The sequence below is a fragment of the Chenopodium quinoa genome, unplaced genomic scaffold (assembly GCF_001683475.1).
Source record: "Chenopodium quinoa cultivar QQ74 unplaced genomic scaffold, ASM168347v1, whole genome shotgun sequence".
NCBI classification, from domain to species: Eukaryota; Viridiplantae; Streptophyta; class Magnoliopsida; order Caryophyllales; family Amaranthaceae; genus Chenopodium; species Chenopodium quinoa.
The window spans coordinates 24,446-35,084 of record NW_018744874.1 but is presented as its reverse complement, the minus strand read 5'-3'; positions in this window follow the sequence as shown (position 1 = coordinate 35,084).

Sequence of the window (10,639 nt, the reverse complement as noted above, 5' to 3'; positions counted from 1 at the left end):
CACGCTCAAATAATGCCTAAATGATAAAATAAAACTATTGACATATTAAGCCACATATTAGGCAATATATGCATACAAGATAAGCTTAAATTCATGACTTTAACATGGTGAAAACAACATGAAAATGCAGCAGCCCCTAACAAGAATTTCAGCAGCATATTGCACAACAATTTCACACAAAACCAACCTTAAACTCACAATTAACCTTAGCCCATTACCATACACACTCTAAATACATAATAGGTCAGGTTAGGAACAAGATTAGGCACAAAAATTAAGCATTTGATCATCACTTAAAAACTACTCGATTCACACAGTTCACAAACTGATCTGCAGCAGCACCTTTGCTTAGTTTTAGGCATATAATCACAACAAAACTTACCCAAAAACATGATAATTTAATTTGGGGATATACCTAACATGATTCTATACCATATTAGGAACAAAATCAAAGGAAGTAAAGGCTGAAAACGTAGTGCACAATGACAGGAATCACAGCTGCAGTTTTGTGAGCATTAGTGTTCATATCATTCTTAAAAACCACCCAAAAACACAATAACAATCTATGGAACCAAACCCTAGTATATTTAAAACTTCTAGGACAGATTATCTAGCATAGAAACCAGCAATAATCATGAATAAGAGACCCTTATTTCTCACGCACAAAGCAGCAAACAAACATGAAATTCTAGCACCCTAAATTATTACTACAAATTCCAATATAACCAACTCTAATTTGCACCTAGCCTTAACCTATCCTAGCCATGATTCCTAAAGCTTTGAATAGTGCTAGTTACCTTGAATGGAGATCAAGAACATATCAGATTAGAAGAAAGGAAAACATCATAATTTGAATCCGCCCGAGCCGCTCCAAAGTCACGCCTCTTGCTAGCCTCGATTAATGATGTTATAGGGTATTTAAGTGCTCGAATAAAAGGGTAAAACACAACATCAATGACCCACGACTATCCCTTGATAATTACCAGAAGATTTGAGGGAAATTGAGAGGAGAAAAGTGTTGTGATGGTGCAGCAACCTCACGCACAAGAAGCGTTGTTTTTGTATGTGAATGGTAGGGAATATCAAGTGGTTTTGGACAGCATTATTTAATTGGTGATTGAATGGGATTGATTGCGGGTGTGAATGGGGGGTGGAAAAATGGACAGCAACAAGCCCTTGTATAGCCGTGAGAAATAGGAGAAGATGGGCTCAAGCAACACATGTGATTAGAAAGCAAAGCCCTATATTAAGGAGGTTAATTGGACTAGTTTAAGAGGGTTAACTAAGGAGTAACATGGGCTTAAGGAGGGAAAATAAAGAAGGGTATACAACTATACAAGCCCTATTGAACAGTTCATTACTAGTCCAAATTCTATTCCGAGCTAATCCTAGTTGGCCCAAAACTAGACTAGGGGACGAATGAAACATGAGGCGATTTGAAACGCGTTTGAAAACGATAATAAAGATCATATTATTGATATCACAATAATAATATCAATAATAATAATGAAAATAATAACTTCAATCACAATATATATATATATATATATATATATATATATATATATATATATATATATATATATATATATAAAGTTCATAATACTGAAAAGCGACATAAAAGACGAAATGTGAAATCAGTAATATTATTCATTTATAAGGACCTAATTAATAAAAAGACATTATAATGAGTTTTATAAATTAAAGAATTAAAGAATACTTTATAAACAATACCAATTTGATAAACGAGTCGGCGGAATCACCCAATACCACTTTATTTATCGATATTGAAACGATTGTGCGTAAAACGTTTTTGAAACTCCAAAAATCATTTTATACCTGTTAGATTGGTACTTCAGTCAAGGATTCACCCATGATGACCGTATCAATCGCAATAGATTAAATATTAAAATTACATATGATTTAGTAACACTTACTAAATTGATGCTTAAGCTTAATTAAGGAATCACCCTTTAAGGCTAATATCAATTTAGACAAGTCAAATATATAGTTGAAATGATTAAAACTTAAATATAAAACCTTTTAAATAATAATAACATCCAATCGTTTCGTTAAAACATTATAATAAGGGTTTCAAAAGCTTGAGATGACCCGTAAATCAAATAACGATCTTAATAATTAAGGGTTCGTTTGGCATTGATGTGGTTTTCTGTTTTTTGGTTTTTTGTTGTATAAAAATATATAATATATGTCACATATTGAATAAAAAAATTATTTAAACTTATTAAAATCATAATAATTTTGAAAACTGACAACAAAAAAGTGGAAACACCTTTTTCTTGTTTCCTGTTTTTGGTTTTTAGTTTTCAAAAAAACAGGAAACTAAAAACCAAAAATGATGCCAAACAAGCCCTAAATTAGCATTTCAATTTAGAAATTGAGATTTAAATAAGAAATTAGGCTTTATAGGCTGAAACACACATAAAGTAATGGTTCGAAAATACGGGGTGTTACATTGCATGGCTTTTGTAAAATTAATTTTCATACATTCAAATGGAGTGTTCTAACTCTTTCGTTTGATCAACACATAATTGAGAGGTTTAATTGACTTCATTAAAACAAGGTGTAAGTGACAGTTTTTAAACCCTAAGTGGTAATTAAAATTGCAATAACAATAATAGGGAAATTTGTCAAAAATAATACTACAAATTTTGAGTGATCTGCCAAAAATAAGTCAATCTTTTAATTTTTTTTAATAATACAAACTTTAAGGGATGTACACTTTAAACCAGATAATTAACCTACAACCTATATGACCGGTTGACATTTTTTTATATATAAAACCGTTTAACAATAAAATTTACTTCTAATCAAAACTTTAAGCATAGTTAATTTCTCTAATAACTCTTAATTAAATTAAAAAAAATCCTAACTAAATTATTAATTAATTTTTTGTTAAAAAAAATTAATTGACTCTTTTTATTAAAAAAATATATATTATTGTTATTTTTCAAAAAAAAAAACCACCCACCACCACCTTTCCCACCCCCTCCCTACCCATGGTTGTCGCCCTAGACCACCTCCCTCCCCCTTGCCCGGCCGGCCGACCAACCAACCTTACTCCTTCCCTTCTCTTCCCCGGTTCCCCACACAACTCCCCCCCTCACCAGAACCCAAAACCCCCAAATTAAACCGAACTCGAAATCCAAACCCTAACAAATCAGGGGTGGTATAGGCTATAGGATTCAGGGTTTGGGTCAAGGTTTGTAAGTTTGGGGGTGTTGGTTCGCGGTGGAGAAAGGGGAGGGGCACTTGTAGAAAAAAGGAGATTGACACCGGTTCAAAACCCCTCAATGCCATCGATTTTGAACCGTTGAGTATTTGAGGGATGCCAGTAATCGTATGAAAAGCCACCGGTTCAAAACCGGTGGGAATACTTGTTATTGGCACCGGTTAACCGGTGCCAAAAATGCCTAAAATACTAAACTGATTGGAGCTGAACTGAATTGATTGGAACTTAACTGAACTGATTGGAACTGAACTTAACTGAGCTAAAATGAATATTTTATGAGAGAGGGAAATTAGGAGCTGAACTAAATTGAACTGTTTGGAGCTGAACTGAAATTAAGTAAATGTGAGCAGGGCCTAACTCTCATCCCCAAATTAAATCCATTCAACTATAGTAGAGTTTCATTGGGAACAATTTGTTGAATAACAATGTGTCTTGTGTGCGGCTGGCCACACCATGCGACCACTTATAAAAGAACACTGAACATAATAACCCCTCTAACACTGACCCGGTAACCCTTGTAATACTAATCAAGTAACCCCTAGGTAGCTCTATAATATTGACGAAGTAACCCCTGTACGTAAAACTGAACGAGTAACGCCTATAACACTAACGAAGTAACCCTCATAATGGATGACCACACCGTATGGCCAGCCACATATAAGACTTTGTGATCTCCATAATATTCCAAATTCTTATTTTTGGATAATTGAAACTGGCACAATTAGTAAGTCGACTTGTAATGGCGTAATGCATATGACCATTTTATCGAGTTATAAAATTGTCTTAGCTTATCCATGAAAAGATTTTCAAAATATACTGTTTCCCCCAAATCTATTTATTATTATTTTTTTTTTAATAATATACAACCAACAAGTTGGTAATAGTAGAATATAATTAAAATAGTGTCTTTGACAATTTTTAATTAATTATTTACTACAACGTATTATATTGATTATTTGTTATGAAACCCAATTGAAGATGTCAATATTTGCTACTTCAGATATTTGAAGTAAGCAAGTAATCAAAGTCTAAGCAAATTGAAGAGGACCTAGAAGATCTCACATAATCTTCTATACCCCATTCGTCTGTTAGAAGATAAGCACTTTCCAAATTGAAATTTTTGTAAAATAATAATTAACCCATCCAACCTGTATATGACTGTCCATCATTATTGTTCAAGTATACTTCATTCTATGATTAAAGCATGATTATCTACCCGGCCCTGTGAAATAATGTTTTAATAAGCCCACATTATTGCTTTTATTTTTAATTTGATCGAAGATAAATGGAGTAAATGCGCATCTTAATATATAGTCTCGTGTAATAGAGGTTATTAGACATACATGATTCATTATTACTAAAAATAAATGTGAATTGCTAGATTCCTTTCTAGAAGTAGTAAGAGTTACGAGTAATATTTATTTAATCATGCATGTCTACCTATCAATTCCCAATAAAATACAATATACAATTAGGGGTGAGCAAAAATTCCGGGTAATTGGAACTGGTTAGGAACTGGTGGGTCCGGATCTAGAATGGGACCCGGTGGTTCCAATTCCGGTAATAAATTTAGGAACCGGTTGCAACCGGTTCCAATTTCAATTCCCAATTTTTTGGACCCGGAACCGGTTGGGTACCCGGTTACCCAATATATATTAAACTAAATATACCTTTTTAAGAAAAAAAAAATATGTTAAATGTATCTAGTTAGTAAAATAAAAAAAATATATTATTAATATCTTACTTAAATAAAATAGCTCATGCAATCATTCATATATAAATACAAGTATTAAATGCTAAAAATGAAAATGGATCAAAATAAGTATAAAATTTGCATTAAAATTTAATAATTATGTAATAATTTGCATTAAAATTTAATAATTATGTAATAAGTGGGTACCCAGAATCGGACCCGGTACCCGGCGGTTCCAATTCCAATGCCTAAAATTTAGGACCCGGTTGAAGTGGTTCCAATTTCAATTCTGAATTTTAGGACCCGGTACCAATCAATTTCAGGTCTGGGTCCTAAAAATTTGACCGGGTACCCGGTTTGCTCACCCTATATACAATCTATCTAATCAAATATACGGAGTATATATTTGAAGGGGAATTTTTCCCCGAGTTTTTAGAGAGCTACGTAGAATTTAATTTTCTTAGCATGCCATATAGGATTATAAATTTAAGCAGTCGTCAATTAAATAAGAGATTATTAATTTATTTTACATTTAAATAATTTAAATGTCACGTAAGAAAAATTGGCGAATGAGATTTTAAAGTTTAAATTAATTAAATACAAAATATTATCCTTTGATATTAGGAATTTTATCTAATATTCTAAAACTAATATAATAACAATTTTGTCACATAAATATGAAAAACATTTTTTTAAAAAAAAAATACTAACAAACAGTGCATCACACAGATTTCATTTATTCTATATCTATACTTCTATACTTATATACTAAAGTAGTCACAGGAGAGACACTTGGCATGATTTTGTGAATAATTTTCCCTCCAAAATGCTCTACTTTAAAAAAAAAAATTCTATTCAAAAAATTGAAATTCTTTTAATAAATTCTTTCAAAGGATAGATATTAATAAATTCAAATTTCAAAAAAAAAAAAAAATCTTACAATTGTCATTTAATTTCAATTAACTATATTTTAATTAACTATTAACTATTATTATTAGTAAACCATACTTTATAAATGATGGAAAATATTTTCCTTCTAAAAACAAGGGAAGCCGCATTTTCCTCTCTCCTCCTTACCTCTTTTTTTTACTTCCCTCTCATTCATCCTTACATTTCCACTCTTATTTTTTATTTTTCTTGGACTTTTCTTGTATGCAACCAAACAAAGGAAAACTAATTTACAATTGTGTTTTTCCTTGAAAATATATTTTCCATGAAAACTAATTTTCCATTGAAAATGTTTTACATTAAACCAAACGGGGCCTTAATGTGTGTAATAAGTGGACATTATATTAGTCCACTATTTAAAGCTTTTCATGTGCCAAGCCGTTGGCATTTCCTTCAGTTATATTTTTGGTTTGCTATATATATGCTCCTTGTAACTTGATGAAAAGCAAGAAGAATGAAATCAATAAAAAAAAGGCAAGCTAGTCATAGCCTTTATATTTTCCTCTTATTCTAATATCTAGTAGTAGATATTATTTCTTCTTCCTAACAATTTTGGTATCTGAGCATTTTACCAGGTTTTGGTCCTAATTAAAAAAAAAAAAAGAGAGAGAGAGAGTCAGTGATTGAAAACAAAGCCTTGCTTTGACAATCACCCAGAAACACAAACCCACAAAAAATTAGTAACCCAAAACGGCAATTAATGGAACAAATGCATCCTCTCAACCGTTGATTCCCATTTTCAAAGGAGAAAAGTATCATCTTTGGAGTCTTAAAATGAAGACTCTGTTTAAATCCCAGGAATTGTGGGATATAGTGGAGACCGGTTATACAGAACCAGACCCGGCACCGGCAACACCTACTCAACAGCTGAAGGAGAACCGTAAGAAAGATGCCAAGGCATTGCTCTTCATTCAATCAGCGTTAGATGACGAAATTTTCCCCCGAATTATGTCAGCAGCCAATGCACAAGAAGCATGGGAAATACTCAAACAAGAGTATTTGGGTGATCAGAGAGTAATTAAGGTTCGGTTGCAAACTCTTCGCCGGGAATTGATGATGGGAGACAAGGAATCAATTCAAGCCTACTTGGGTAGAGTTATTGCAATTGTAGGACAAACGAAATCATATGGTGAAAAAATTAGCAATGAAACTGTTGTAGGTAAAGTGCTAAGGAGTTTGAACCCAAATTGGGATCATATTGTTCCTGCAATTGAAGAGTCAAAGGATTTGACCTCTTACACCTTTGATGAATTAATGGGCACCTTGTTAGCTCATGAAGGTAGGGTGAAGAAAAATGAGGCTAAGGTTGAGGAAAAGGCATTTCAAGTGAAGGGGGAATCATCCAACAAGGGTTCTACAGAAAATTCAGCAGGTCGAGGACATGGCAGAGGTGGCTTCCGTGGCCGAGGTCGCGGTGGAAGAGGACGTTTCAATGAATGAAATCCACACAAAAGCACAATACAATGCCACTATTGAAAGAAGATTGGGCATAAAGATATAGACTATTGGAGCAAGCAGAGAGATGATCAAAAGGCTAATTTTACAGAAAAAGCAGAACAGGAAAGTAAGTTGTTCATGGCACACACTCGTGTTCATAATGTTGCTGATGATGTGTGGTTCGTTGATAGCGGATGCTCAAACCATATGGTCTTTGTTCAGAGATCTTGATGAGTCTCAAAAGAGTGAAGTCAGACTTGGAGATGGTAATCAAGTGCAAGTAAAAGGGAAAGGTACAATTGCCATCAAAACTATTCAAGGTGATGTTAAACTCCTTCACAATGTTCAATATGTGCCTAGTTTAGCTCATAATCTGCTGAGTGTTGGTCAGTTGATAGAGAGTAGATATTCTGTGTTCTTTGAAGGTGATTCTTGTACTATTTGTGATTAAAATTCTGGGCAGAAAATTGTTAACATCAAAATGACACAGAATAAAATGTTTCCACTAGATGTTTCAAATGACTTTAATAGAGCCTTGGTTGCAAAAGAAAGTAGTGAGACTAGGCTATGGCATTTACGTTATGGTCATCTTAATGTGAAGGGGCTAAAACTCTTAAGCAACAGGGAGATGGTTGTTGGTTTGCCGAAAATTGGTGAAATGGTGAAAGTGTATTTTGTGAAGGGTGTGTTTTTATGGGAAACACCATAGAACACCATTTCCCAGTGGGAAGTCATGGAGGGCTTCTAATCCCCTTGATCTTGTGCATGCTGACTCATGTGGTCCAATGAGAACAGAGTCGATCGGTGGCAGTTACTATTTCTTTTTGCTCAATGATGACTATACTCGTATGAGTTGGGTCTATTTTTTGAAATTCAAATCTGAAACTTTTGAATACTTCAAGAAATTTAAAGCTTTGGTAGAGAATGAAAGTGACAGACGCATCAAAGCACTCCGAACAGATCGTGGTGGTGAATTCTTATCTGAAATATTCACCAATTTTTTTGAAGAGCATGGCATTCGCAGGGAACTCACAACAGCATACACACCCCAACAAAATGGTGTTGCTGAGAGGAAAAACCGAACGGTGGTGGAAATGGCTAGAAGCATGTTAAAGGCAAAAGAATTGCCTAATCAGTTTTGGGGACAAGCAGTAGCCACAACAATATACATTCTGAATATTTCTCCAACACGGGCTGTTATGCATCAAACACCCTATGAAGCATGGAGAGGTAAAAGACCTCAAGTAAGTCACTTAAAGATTTTCGGTTGTATAGCATATGCTTTGGTCCCCTCTCACTTGCGCCACAAACTTGAAAGCAAATCTGAAAAATGCATATTTGTTGATTATAGTAGTGAGTCCAAAGCATATAAACTATATAATCCAATAAGTGGCAAGGTGATCACAAGCAGGGATGTTAAGTTCGATGAGGAAGAGAAATGGGCTTGGAATACAGAGAGCCATACTCCATCTGCGGTTCCACTACGGCGCTACATGAATAGAATAATAGCATAATCTCGCTATCTTCTAATTCAACTCAACAAAGCAGTCCTTCATCTTCAATTTCAAGCCCTTCCTCAGAGACACCTCCAAGGAAATTCCGCCCACTAAGCGAGATATATGCCTCATACTCATTTGCATTATATATCTCTGACCCCACTTGCTTTGAAGAGGCTGCAGAAAATCATGTTTGGCAAAATGCAATGACAGAAGAAATGGCATCCATACGCAAGAATGAAACTTGGGAGTTAGTTGACAGACCGGGAAACAAGAATATCATAGGGCTAAAATGGGTGTTCAGAACAAAATACAATGCAAATGGCAGCATCCAAAAGCACAAAGCTCGACTTGTAGCCAAGGGATACTCACAGCAAGAAGGTATTGATTTTGAGGAGACCTTTTCTCCGGTGGCTCGCTTTGAAACTGTAAGAGTTTTTCTTGCATTAGCTGCACAATTACAATATCCTGTTTACCAGTTTGATGTGATCAAGTCAGCCTTTTTAAATGGAGATTTACAAGAAGAAGTTTATGTAGATCAACCCGAAGGCTTTGTTGTTAATGGGTTTGAACACAAGGTCTATAGGTTGAAGAAAGCTCTTTACGGGCTAAAACAGGCACCGCGAGCGTGGTATAGCAAAATTGACTCTTTCTATTTGAACAATGGTTTCTCAAGAAGCGAAAATGAACCCACTCTTTACTTGAAGCAGCAAGGTGTTGGAGATTTTTTGGTTGTATGTCTCTATGTGGATGACATGATCTATATGGGATCTTCACAATCACTTGTTGATGATTTCAAGTCTTGCATGATGAAAAAATTTGAGATGTCAGATTTGGGGTTATTGCAATATTTCTTGGGACTTGAGATAAAGCAAGTTGAAGATGGTATTTTTGTTTCTCAAGGAAAATATGCATCAGATTTATTGCAGAGGTTTAATATGACCAACTGTGAAGTTGCAGCTACTCCAATGAACCTGAATGAAAAGTTGAAGCGAGATGACGGAACAGAACAAGCTGATGCTAGAGTGTTCAGAAGTCTTGTTGGTGGTTTAAACTACTTAATAAATACTAGACCTGACATTGCTTACTCAGTAAGTGTAGTGTCAAGGTATATGCATAACCCAACTCGACAACATCTTGGTGCTGCAAAAAGGATACTCCGTTATATTGCTGGAACTGCAAACTTTGGCATATGGTATACCAAAGTAGCAAATTTCAATCTAGTTGGGTTCACAGATAGTAAGTAAAGCATCCACATGTTTTATTTATTTATTCGCTACAATTTAAATATTCAATTCAAATCTGAGTGCTTTAAGTTTATAAATATAAAGTAAAGCATCCACTAATTCTTCATTTCCATTCAACAACTCAATTTGGCAAACCGGCATCCTTTTCAAGGTAAAGCATCAACATTATTGTACATTTATCCTTAGAAATTTCAAATTGCATCACTATTGTTGCATCAAATTAATTACCTTAATTAATTTCTTGCTAACCTCCACAATCCCTTCAATATGTGTTGAGCTACCAATTGGTTGTTGGTGTAGTGGTGATTGAGACTACACTTGGTATGGAGGATTCGTGTTCGATCCCCCGCAACAACAATCGGGAGGGGACTGAAACCTAACCACCCAGAACTGATCCCCGAATCCGGATTAACCCAAAGGGTGAAGTGGGTGGAACACCAAAAAAAATATGTGTTGAGCTCATGAGTAAACCCACATATGAGTGAAAGTATTGTCGCACATTAGAAGAGTATAAAAAGTGAAGATAAGTATTGGGATGTGTATCCCGACCCCGTTGAAAAAAGAG